Genomic DNA, 13,260 nt, shown 5'->3' with positions numbered 1-13,260 from the left:
CACTAACGGAAAAAGTCTAACGCGTTCCGCGAGTCGACATTTTTGTAACAATGTAACATACACCATGTCTTACCAACTTATTATTAATCGTATACCTATGATCTACGGCACAGTATTCTATAAGCCCGTGGCGCACATATTGATAAAGATGTGCTAAGGGTTAACGACGCCACGCCATAAACATTAAAGGGCGTTTGTAAATGCCGCCGATTTATAGGTATTCGATTTTTAGGGTTGGATTCGTGACTTGAAAAATTCCACGGGCACTTTTTTTTTTTTACCTGTAATAAAAATATGAACTCGACTGGTACGTTTTTTTGATCTGAAAAAAATTTACCGTCGACCCTCCTGCAAGCCCGACCGTAAAACACATAATAATAATAATAATAATAATATCATACTGACTGTACGCCGCCAACAAGTCATTATTATCCAATCGCCGACATCTTGCAGTAAAATGCCACTGAATCTTTAATATAGTTCGCCGCCGCGGATTTTACATTATCGAACTATCTTCAAACAATATATACTAACACGTTATTATTATCCTGCGATGCCCGCTTTGTTCTCACTGATGTTAAGTACCTGTGAATAGTGAATTATATTGTTTTACAGGCTGTATGGTTAAATAGTATTGTGTTGGAGTGTCGGACAACAATGATGTGTTCGTCGTACGGTCGCGAAGCCGTAATCAAGGGCGGGTCACTGGTAAAAATTCATGGTGGAGGGGGGGGGGGGCAACAACGTGAAAAATCAGTTTTGTGTTAAGGGTGTAGCTATAATAAGTAGGGCTGGCATTTGAATCCCTCGTGCATTATCTATATGTGTACCTAACACATCAATAGGTATATCAAATTATCATATATTAAATACCTAATTTAAATGATATATTGATTATAATATGACGTAGAATGCGTGTTAAATTTTAAAGATTTTGCATATACCTAATATTTTTGTAGTAATTTTAGTTTTTTAGTGTATTTTATAAGTACATTGTTTTTAATTGTAGGGCATTAATGCATTTTATATGAAATTTTCTTTGTTTTTTTATAGGATATTATACTGATGATTTCCTATTATTATTTTCATAATACATTTGTGGAACTTTATCAATGACATTTTATCAACTGCACTATATGGGGAATAGTGTTAAAGCCAATTTAAATCCATAATCCAATAATAAAAAAAAAATATTTGTCCTGCATTGTGGTTTAATCTCTGGGTAGTATGTCCACGTGAAACCGAGTAGTGAGTACCTATAATATATCAATTATTGATGAGTGATTTGACCCTAGGCACTCGTATTAATTTTTGTAGATGATACAATACATCAATTTATTTAAAAATGTTTTTTTTAGATTCTGAGCGAAGATTCAGCTTACATTCAGTATTGATTTTACAATGATGTGTGTTTTTTTTCTTATGTGTCTGTCATCACCTTTTAGGACAGTAAATTTTCTTCTACAGTAACTTTTCTGATAGGAATGTGAATCTAGTTGGTACTTTGGGGGGTCAAAAGTAAACATTTCCCAGTAGTTTTCAAACGCGACGTGAAAAACAAAAGAAAAATTAAGGAAAATCGGGAAGAGCGTTTGGAATTCATATTTTTACAACATTTGATATTCACTCGATATCTCATGTAACGATTTTCTTATTTTGTTGTAATTAAAAAACGTATGACTGTAGATACTTGAAAATTTCACTGAATGTTTGTATTAGCATTTTCTATACACATTAAAATTTTGAAAATAATTTGACTATTTTTGAGCTGTTTACGGACATTGTCAGTTTTCAATTTTTTTAGTTTTTTTTTTCTATAAATATCAATAAAATTTTATTTGTTGGGTAAAAAGCGTGAAAATTTAATATAAGGCTCCTGATATATCGTTCTAATAGCAGTTGAAAAATATTAAAAATACATAGGAACAATTTTTTTTTATAAGCATTTAAAGTTCAAATTTCGACAACATTTATCAAATTTATAATTTATTAATTGTTTTGTAGTTAAAAATTTATAAAGTGTTCAACTTTTATAGCTAAGGATTGAAAATTGAAAACAAGGCTCTTAGGCCCCACGTAAATAGGTTATATATAAATTACTTTTTTCACAATTATATCATCAAATATACTTGGTAATATCATAGGCTGACTGAACGTTTTCGCTCAGAATCGTTTTTCTTATACAATGATATTGAATTCAAATTTAACACCATCCATTACAGTGACCCACTCGTAATCTACTGTACAGCAGAGCGACATCCACTTACCCACCTTTTTAAAATATATTTCTCAATTTGAATTCAATGGTATTAGATAGGTATAGGCACATATGAGGAAAAAACTCTCCGCCAACCCACCGTAAAACGCTGGTCAAATACATAAATACATCCTTGCCATACACAATATATACTAATCCTATATAATATAGGTACAACATATTATCGTTCTAAATTCAATACCAGGTGTGTGTAAGTATATAACATATTGACATACTGTTTATAGGTACATTAGATTAAATGTAATTTATCATGGAAATAATTTTCAGGCATGTTATTATTCGATTTTGTTTACCTAATATTGTTTTCAAATTAAAACCACGTACACCACATACCTAATTAATACTAATTACTATTGAGTAATTTTTAGTACTTGATTCAAATATATTTTTAGCATTCTAGGTAAAAAAAAATAAAATTGTATCATAATATATTATACAAAATATAGATAAGCCGATATTATCATTGTACAAGATAAAAATAAATCAGCTCAGATTATAATAATATAATATCTAATGCGATTTGCGACTGTGTATAATATAATAATTATTTATTATGTACATGTTCGGTATAGTTGTTGTGTGCGTGAATACGCGGAGCAGGTGTGAATGGTATACACAGGTAACACGTGGGCCCGACGACAAAACAACCACTCGATAGATCGGTCTACATTGTTCGGTATAGCGTTGAATAGAATTTTTTTTCGTCAACAAATCCGTATTCCAAAAACACGCGTGGCCCCGCATAACATCATAGGCCATAACAAAGTTTACACGCATAACGATAATTGTTAATAATTATTATATAATGTGTACGTGTTTTGATATGACGTATCAGCTATATAGTTTAGCCAAACACCGATAAAATACGTGTACGGGAAACAGAACCGTCCGATTACAGGTTATAATAATAATTATTAAGATCGTCAAAACAAGATGAAAATATCCGCGACATGACGTATCGCTTATTCGCGTGCGGTCAGCAGCTGCGCCAGCGCCCAGACGTGTGATTCTTCGATTATAATGATATTATATCATAATCTCAGGGATAATGGATTATTAGGAATGTCCGTAATAATATAATACTTCGCGAAGAAAACAACATCGTCCAATATCCCGAAGGTCGAAAACACCCAAAAACGTTTTAAATTCATCGGCTGTATTTCTGTTGGCCCCGCATTCCGGGACATATTACGACAGTAAAAAAATGAACGATAATAATATCATATTATATCGTAACACGAGTGCACGGAATACACAATTTACTTAAAAAAAAAAAAATAGGTTAACCGTGGCCGACCGACAGTAGAGTCCCGGGGGTCAACTCTCGACGGACACGAGAGGAACACCAACGGGCGGCGAACCACCTGCCGCCCGCGAGAGAAACGGAATAAAAATCCGAGTCGGTCGGTCACTCGTCGCCGTTTTAGCGGCAGAGAGCGCGTTCATGATTTGAGGCAAACGCCGATATGAGCCCGTCAGGGCCGCCAAAAATTGCCGACGCGGACAGTGTTTCATGTCCACATGGCGGGGTATTGGTTAAAGTTTTCAACTAGCAATAATCGCACCTCGGATGGACCTCATTGGTTACGATATCGCCACTGCGCAAAGCTGAAGAATACGACGTCTGGCACCCATATATGTGTGGTGCGGGGCCCGAGCGCGGCGTGCGGACGTCCGGGCGGCCGGACACGATTTTCGGAGCTCGGCGCGCGTCCCGCCTGAATGCCGAGCGGAACGCGCGCCGGAAAACGGACGCTCCACCGTCGGGACCGTGGCCGACGACATCGGGCGTCACGCGTTGGCCGCCGGCGGTCGGCGTTGCGCGCGGCCCATCCGATGGCCACAAACGTGCCACACAGCAACGACATCTATCGGCACGAATTGGCGCGCACTCGTTCGGACTGTCGTCGTCGTCGTCGTCGTCGTCGTCACCACCATCTTCACCACCGTCGCCGCCACCGACATGAATGACTCGGCGGCAAAGGTTATCGCAACGGCCGAAACGATCCGTTTTCAATTTACGCACAATAGTATTATTATTTGTTGTTATTAGAATAATTATCAAACGATCATAAAATATTGTAATAATAATAAATAACATAGTAATTATTTTGTGTACTATGTTCGGTGTACATATTTGGTAACAGTTTTATTCGTACGCGCGCAATATTGTTCGTCGATTTGACGTAAACGCGTTTAGTCGTTTAGGTCGTTTCGTGTAAATAAGTACTAAACAAATTTTTTTTACCGCAGCAATCGGCTATTATACTTTCTACGGATTAACTGACAAATAATATTATGCCTCATTTTATTATTTATTACTATCAATATTTACTATCACTATTTCTGTACCGATAAGAAGGTGGTGTCTTAGTATTTATGAAATGTATTTACTATTTACGTAAAATCGAAAATTGTTTTTTTTTTTTTTTCAATATTTTTTAGTGCTTAGGTAGGTACTACTGCCTTGGTTCGGAATCTCGATTCTCAAATAATAACTACTAATTAATAATAATTAAAATAATTACTACGGTCGGAATGTATATTGTATAATATGTCTTCACTATGTCGTAGGCATTGTAATCACGATTTGTTGACCTACCTACTGTACTAATACGAGCACTTGTGACCCACTTGTTGTGTATAGCTTTTTAAATGCCACTCATCGTTATGGCAACAGTGGTCGTTATCAATTATTACAATGTTCGAAAATGTTCAAATGCCGTGGTTTATCAAACTCGATTAAACCGTACTATTTAGTAGGTAGTCCGCATTCCGCGCTTATTAATATAGGTGACAGGTGTGTACGTATTTAAATATTTAGTTGAAAATGTACCTACCGCAGTGAAATTGAGATCGTCAATATTGATAAAAACACATCGTATCCGCGTTCGTATTTTCTAAACGAATCAGAAATATCTTATCATATTAGTCTATATACCAGGTGTCACTGTGTCGGTGGTGTAACCAAGAGAATGTATTATTTTTTTTTTTTTTGGTGAAAGGAAAAAATATCATTAAAAGTTGTACCTATTGTACGTTTAGAAATATAGTGGTGGATGAGGTGACGTACTTCTACCATTCTACCCTTCATATAATTAACCGATATTGAAATTATTTTAATATTATTTAATAAAAAATACTTTCTATCCGTAAACATTATATTATTGTAATAAATGTAAATCAATCAAATATTTATAAATATTAACCGATGGACATAACACAAAGTACCACATGAGTTGTATTTGAGCGAAGAAATGTATGTTGTTATACACTTTTTATTAGTTATTAACTACATAATATTTTCTGTATAGATACGTAGTACCTATAGGTAAATATAATATGAAAGTATGAAATGTAACCGCGAACGAGATACTTAGTAATCTCTTTCTTTAATGGTATTTAATATTATCTATTAAAATTACATTTTTAAGTAACATCCGTTTTTTATCAGTATTTTTTCAATGAAAATCCGAAAATGGGCATTATTGTCCCCTGCCCCCTTGTGTTTAATTTCTTAAATATATAGGACATAGCCCGGTGACAATATAAATTAGTTTACCGAAACATAGATTAAATAATATACAGTCAGTGGTCGAAATGGCTCAAGATAAGTGGAGGGGATGCCTTAAAATTTAGATTTTCTGATATCATTATAACATTCTTCGCACCTTGTATAATATTTTCTTTTGTATTTTTTTTTTATAGTTCACGTTTTGTTTATACATCAAAACACTACAATCTTTTTTTATCATAAATAATCTTTAAAATTAAACAAATAAATACATTTTTTCAAATTTTAGTCAAAACTGATTTTTGTTTCTAATATTTTTCTGTATAGATTTTAGGTTATATAGTTAAATTTGTAATTAATACTAAAAATATGATATGTAATATAACAAAACCTATTAATATTCAAGTAAAACATTTTTTCTACTTAATTTAGCATCACTTTTTCTTAATTAAGTAATAAAAGTAAATAAAAAAAAAACTTAAGGAATAACAGTATTCTATCCATGGGCTAAATTTAAAAATTGATCGACTCGCACATATTATTACACATCTACTTATTAGTTATCAACAAGATAATTGCCAGAAATTACGTTTGGATATTTTAGCATATTGCTAGTTGCTACGTCCCTACTTATTATCATCAATATTGTTATTTGTCTGTGAAATGCGGGCAGATAGTATGACGTAACATTTGTTATCAACGCTTATCATTTTTAGTATAGGCGAAACAGCCTATACTAAACAACACGATACAGACGGGCCTCAATGTTATAAAACAATATTATTTACACCGAAAAATTAAAAAACTTTCTTCTATATAAATATAAATATGATATTTAATTTTACAACACAAGTCATAGGAGGGATGCGTTATTCTAGACAAAATAAGTAGAGGGATTATGCCATCCCCCCCGTATCACCTCACCCCCACTTCGACCACTGTATACAGTAGGCGTATAATATAATGTTATATACTATATACCTAATATATAATGTATTTTAATCTATGACCAAAATTATTATCCATATCATAATATATATTACTACATGCCTATTAGGAATTAAGTATAAAAAGCTTTAAAAAATTAATAATAATATATTGTGTCGTTAAATCCAATAAATTAAAACGCAAAATACGGTGGTAGGGGGGTGGGGGGAGAATTAACGATATATTTTCCACAGTGTAGCAACTGCTACGTGAGGTGTACCTAAGAAGTTATTCTAAATTGTAATTTTACACATTCTTGTTCAGCGTTTTTAAAATCTCGTTAAAAAAAACAATGGTACATCGCAGTACATATTATTATGCACTAATTATAGTTTGCACGTGTCTTTCGAATATAACATTAACGAAAAAGATAGATATACTAGGTGTTGTAGGTATTCTGAATAAATTATAATTATATAGCTCCTGAAATTCTAAGAAAATTCGTGGTAGGGCACTTTAGTTTCGTATATTATGCGACGTGGACATTGTTTGAATTTTGTAAAACGATTTTTATTATAATAATTAATAAGTGATTAAAATATTAGGTAGTTAAAAATGTTAAAATTACTGATAGCCTACCATATTATAATGGTTAACTTTTATGTTTGTCCAGTTGTAAGTTATGCTTATAGCTTTATTCTAGTAGGTAATTGCTAATTCCTAATTATATAAGTATTACAATTTACAGTTAATCCTATTATTTTAATAAGTGGTACCTAATATTTACCGTTTCGTTACTCCTATGTGATGGGTTGGATAATGTATAACCGAATTTTTAACGTAATTGTTTTAAACCATTTGGTATAGTAATATAGCAATAATATATTTATACTTTATAGCTTATAATATATAGGCAATAGACTGTTGCGGAGCATAGGTAAAAGATACGTAATGCATTTTTTCCTATCAAATATTCAAACTACCTAAAATATTTTTATTTTTAAACTTGTTATCAATATTAGGTCCTAAAATGTCTTTTAGTCAGGTTATAAAATATTTTTTATTGTGCCGTTTTGTTTGACATTTTAAAAATAGTTTTATGTGATGTTAATAATATTATAAAATGGTGTTTGGTTTGACAGTTTTTATTATTTCATTTAAGTGGTCCGATAACACTGCACACGTGCACCTACTACCTAGTACCTAAACCTACCTATTATTCATTTGAATAGGTAGTTTAATAAAGAAACTAAAGATGTTGAATTGATACTATTTCATTTAATAAATCTATATGAATAATTAATTAATTGTTCTTATTATATTTCTTATAATGCTTAGTTTTTACTGAAGTATTTTATTAAAGTATCTATTATATTAACATAATATCTGACTTAACGGAAAATCTTTTTAAGTTAATAAAAATTTTAAAACATTGTATCAAACACATCTGGCACAATAACTATGTAAGCAAAATAATATTACAAAAATGATCGGTGACTTGAACTAAAAATGACAATTAATTCGAATGGTATAATTTAATACATTTGGTATCAGTGTATAGATAATGGTCATCACGTGAAAGTGAAATAAATAATAGCTATAAAGTCGTCGTCGCGATATCTAATTACACTACATTAAAAAATATTTCCTGGTTAGTGGTTACACCCATGATACATAAATATTGTCGATATAATAAATCGTCTATAAAATATATGATATTAAATTATATGAATTAGAAAAATTGCAATAAAATACAATGTTATCTCATACTTACTACCTATTAAAATGTTTTGTTACATCATACCATTTTGTATTTTTGTAGGTAGGTACATATTATTTATCAATTATATTAGTTATAAATTCTTATAATTATTTTAATTTACAATATTTGAGTATTATAATTTACTTAATAGATAGCTTTATTTATCTCACTGACTCCTAGGTATGTTTGTCAATATAAATTACAATAATATACGCATAGGGTATAATATAAACTACTATGTCTGTAATCATAGTGCTAGGTGTTATAACATAATATAAAAAGTGTTTAACAATAAATAGGACATGATAGAGCAGGGTGACGCCATGGACATTAAATTTGGATGAATAGTTAAATTTGACAAATCGTGAATTTTAATATTCAATAAATTACAATTTGTACTTACGTTAAAATAAAACCAGGTTCTGAGCGGAGCGATAAATGTATCGATTTTACAATGATGCGTGTTTTTTTAATTTTTTAATTTTGTTTCTGTCACCACCGTTAAAATGCTTTGACATTCTACAACAGTATCTTGTTCGATGGGAAAGTGAATCTAGTTGGTGCATTCAGGAGGTCAACATTTTAAATTCCCAATAGTTTTCAAAAGCGTCGGAAAAATTAAACGTAGAAATTAAGAGAAAACGGGAATTTTTACGCGTAATCAGTTTTCGCCAAATCCATTTTGGTTTTTGGTGTAACTCTAAAACAAATGAACGTATATACATAAATCGGTTGTTTATATTTGCATTTTCTAATAGCTAAGGATTGCAAATTTAAAACAAGGTTCCACGTAAATAGGATATAATATATAAATTACTTTATTCTCAATAATATCATCAAATATACTTATAGTAATATCATAGGCCGACCGTCTTCGCTCAGTATCGTTTTTCTTATATACAATGATATTATATCATTGAATTCAAATTTAACACCATCCATTACAGTGACCTACTGTACAGCAGAGGCGCAGAGCGAGTGTCACTTGCCCGCCTTTTTCCTACTTACAAGTTACAATCTCTCGGATTAAAGTTTTCATATCTAGCAGTTACAGCCTAAAAGTCAGTATAATATTATAGAATAATCATTAGTCATTACTTTAGTATAATATTCGATATCAATACTTCGTTTAAATATACTTACGTTAATTTATCGTTAGGATTAAAAGATAAAGGATACACCGTACACTTATCTGCGTACATATCATTTTTTATAGAAACATTCGAACCAATATAAATGACAACTAATTATTTTTAATAACCTTATATTATTATAATAGTATTTTAAAACTTTGTATTTTTTTCTAACTTATTATGTGTTAATGACATAGTGCCTAAGTACCTATTATATAAACGTATAATACTGCATTAAAACCTAACCTATACCTGTAAGGCTGTAACCATTGAGTTATTACGGTATAGGCCATAGTACTGTGTGTTTGGTTCCGTCAATGACCGTAACCATACGGTAGTCATTTGAACATTTCGTATTTCAAGACGCTGCTTAGTGGTGAAACATAGAACACATTTTTGACAACCTACCATAGTAGAAATGTGTTCATATTGAATATTAATGTTAACAACACTAAACTACGAGAACATATTTTTAAATGTATTATAATTTATAATATATTTTTGATTAAAGTAATAAATTTTCTAAAGGAATACGAAGAATAAGAAAATGTCAACTTCAAGATTTTATCTTTTTAAATATTTTTAAAATGCCTGTTAATATCATAGGTTAATTAAACTCTATACTTGACAGGTAGTTGATTATATCATTATCGTTTATCATTTTGACGTTTCTAGATGTTCGTTGTGCATTTACAAATTGCAACGATCATTGAGTGTTTGAGACTTGAGTGCAGTATAGTGCACGGTATTTCAAATAACTACTAGAAGCCAATAACATATTGTGATTAAAACAGAGTATAGGTATTAAATACTCCTCGGCGTAACTTATAGTAGAGAGATATCCAGGCCTTAGGTGTAAAATTTTAGTGCCCTGAGGACTTAACTAAAAATCGATAAATAAAACTCTCACCTCACTCTCTGGAAATAATAATTTTTATTTATTGAAGGGCCCTTAATTTATCGCCTCGGGACAAGAAAATGACGTAACCAAAACCTATAATGATATATGTTGGACGTTGGTAAGTACTTACACGGTACAGAGATTTTATAATTTATAAAAATATTTCGCACAAGTCATTATACACTAATTACATAGTAATACAATACAAGTTACAACTAGTTAATTATAAATCATTAAATGCACCCAATATTTGTTCACAAAAACAATTTATTTGTGATATTTGCATTTTACATTTTTGCGTTATTTGTTTTTAATTTTTATATAGTACATTGAAATAAATAACAAAGAATATGATTTTTTTTCTCATGCACAAATGTTTTGTCATATAACTAATTCAAAACCAAATCAAAGTGATTACACCTATCTACCTTACGTAATACAACGCAAATATCGATAACCACCAAAATATATTCAATGTCATCATTGCCAATATTCACTGTTCAAATATTAAAAAATCTATAAATTGATCGGAAAAAATAGTCAAATAATTAAACTGTATGGTGCTTGGGACATATTTTATTCGTCATTAAAGTAAACCACTTTTTAATCTATTTACAGCTCGTTCGTTTGATTTGAGTAAATACTTATTTTTTTCTAAACTATAATATGTTAGCACATTTGTACCTATATTGATTATCGTTATATGTATGTGTATAATTACTGCACAAAATACCTAAAACTGTTGATAATTGATATCTGTAATTTTGTAAATTTTTTTTTTAGAAACTTATCGTACTGACTCACCGTGGTTGGTCTCATATTATAGGAAATTCGTACTTGCAGATTGCCAATGTCCACCGATAGCTCAATAAAAATTAGAATTTCTTACGCGAAATAATTATAATAACTGTTTCACGTTTGGCAATCATAAATAATTACATAATATAATATTACTATAATAATACACTCTTTGAACACTCGTACTTATACATATATAATCATCGAGTTGATTTATATATACAAATTCGTGACACGGAAGTTATCACTCTGTCCGTATACGCTTATGGTATGAGAAAACCGGAAAACAGTCTTTAATTTCTCTAACCTCTGCAGTGCCCGAGGACTGAGACTTTTTCTCAGCTTAATATCGAGCAGATTGCAAATGGACGACGTTTGAACGGGACACACGATCCTCTTTCATTCGCATACAACACGTAAGAAAATGCAATATATTTTATAATTTTCCGACATTCAGCTTGTCGAAGACGTTATTTGCGGTTATTCAATAAAAGGTTGTTGTTGTTGTTTTCTCAATGTGATTTATGTGTTTTTGTGTACTATATTTATGTTTGTTCGACCAGAGCCAAACGCAAAATAATTTATCGACGGTTATCGCTACCTCTAATTGTTATAAAAGATTCAAATCCTTTTAAGATATTGTTTTTGTGTACAATTATAATTTTGTAATAATGCTGTAATTTATGCGTGTGACAGTGTGGGCGTTTTATAATTGTATTATCCACAAGGATGAGCAAAATACATTACTTCGTGTTTTTCAAATACAATACACATTAAATTTGGGTACTGCAAATACAAATTTTACAATTTTACAATTTATGAGAAAAATATAAAATAATATGTCATTGGTGCACATATCTACGGGTGTGGGTGCTTAGCACCCCCATTACTTAGAATGGCACCTCCTCTACCCTAGTTTATTTTGAAATAAAATATTGTAGATATTAGATATATTTTATATTATTATTGTTTGGACATTTTTTTTTTTGTTCTTATAAAGTTATACCAGTTTATTTTTCTCAAAAATAATAAATTTTTCTATTTTAGTAATTATTAATAACTAATATAACTAATAACTAATGACAGTATTGCACTATTGCAATATGGCACTTTAATATGACACTAACCGTCATTATATAACATCATAAAGCGAATAGCAATGATAAACAAAGAAATAGTGACTGGTTTGACATCGTATATTCGTATATGGTGGAGATCCCTGTATTATAGTATTGTTAAAAAGTCCATTGTTTTCTTCTGTTGTAGACATATTTTTAAACTCGCCAATATAATATATTTCATAGCAGTATAACATGTATATATATTAGATTGAATTTTATTATTTTTCTCTCAATATATAAAGGGCGGAAACAAGTTATCAAAAGGGGTTCGCTTACTTCAATTGTAAAAAAAACATTTTATTGACAGTATAGTTATTTTATAAGTGATAAATACAAAATACTTTTATAATGTACCTATATATATCAAATACTACCTACCTGTTAATAAATTGTTTAAGTACTTTCCTATATAACGATCGATAATACACAATATAGCATTAATTAAATATTATATACAGGTAGGTACCTATGTATGATGTATACGAATGTACTTATGTTGGTAACCATCTATTACAAACTATTCGTTTTCTTAAACAATTGAAAATATTCACGCATCATATTAGTCATAATATGTACTCATAAATCATAATGTTACATAAAATGATTACGTGTACAAGTGCAGTACAACAATACCAGTGTCCAGTGTCTTATAAATATAAACCAGGGACGGGAGGGGGGGGGAGTAAGTGTTCAGCTTAACTTAAAGCTTATTATCAGACTTTAAACAAATCGCAATAAGTAAATATGTATACCAGACCCACTCGAAGTCTTGAGTGCTCATAATTATTAGGTATTTAGGTGGTATACGATTAGATATCTGACAAAT

General features: G+C 30.8%; 1 non-coding gene across 1 annotated transcript; it reads right to left on the bottom strand.

Moving 5' to 3' along the window:
* Nucleotides 1–3,748: 3,748 nt before the first annotated feature.
* LOC132942231 (U4 spliceosomal RNA) lies at nucleotides 3,749–3,888 on the bottom strand. Its single transcript, XR_009664248.1, has one exon. It is a non-coding gene; the product is annotated as a U4 spliceosomal RNA (small nuclear RNA).
* Nucleotides 3,889–13,260: the final 9,372 nt, after the last annotated feature.

Source organism: Metopolophium dirhodum, chromosome 3, assembly GCF_019925205.1.
Source record: "Metopolophium dirhodum isolate CAU chromosome 3, ASM1992520v1, whole genome shotgun sequence".
Classification (NCBI taxonomy): domain Eukaryota; kingdom Metazoa; phylum Arthropoda; class Insecta; order Hemiptera; family Aphididae; genus Metopolophium; species Metopolophium dirhodum.
The sequence above is the reverse complement of the archived record's forward strand: the minus strand, read 5'-3'. Positions and strand labels throughout refer to the sequence as shown.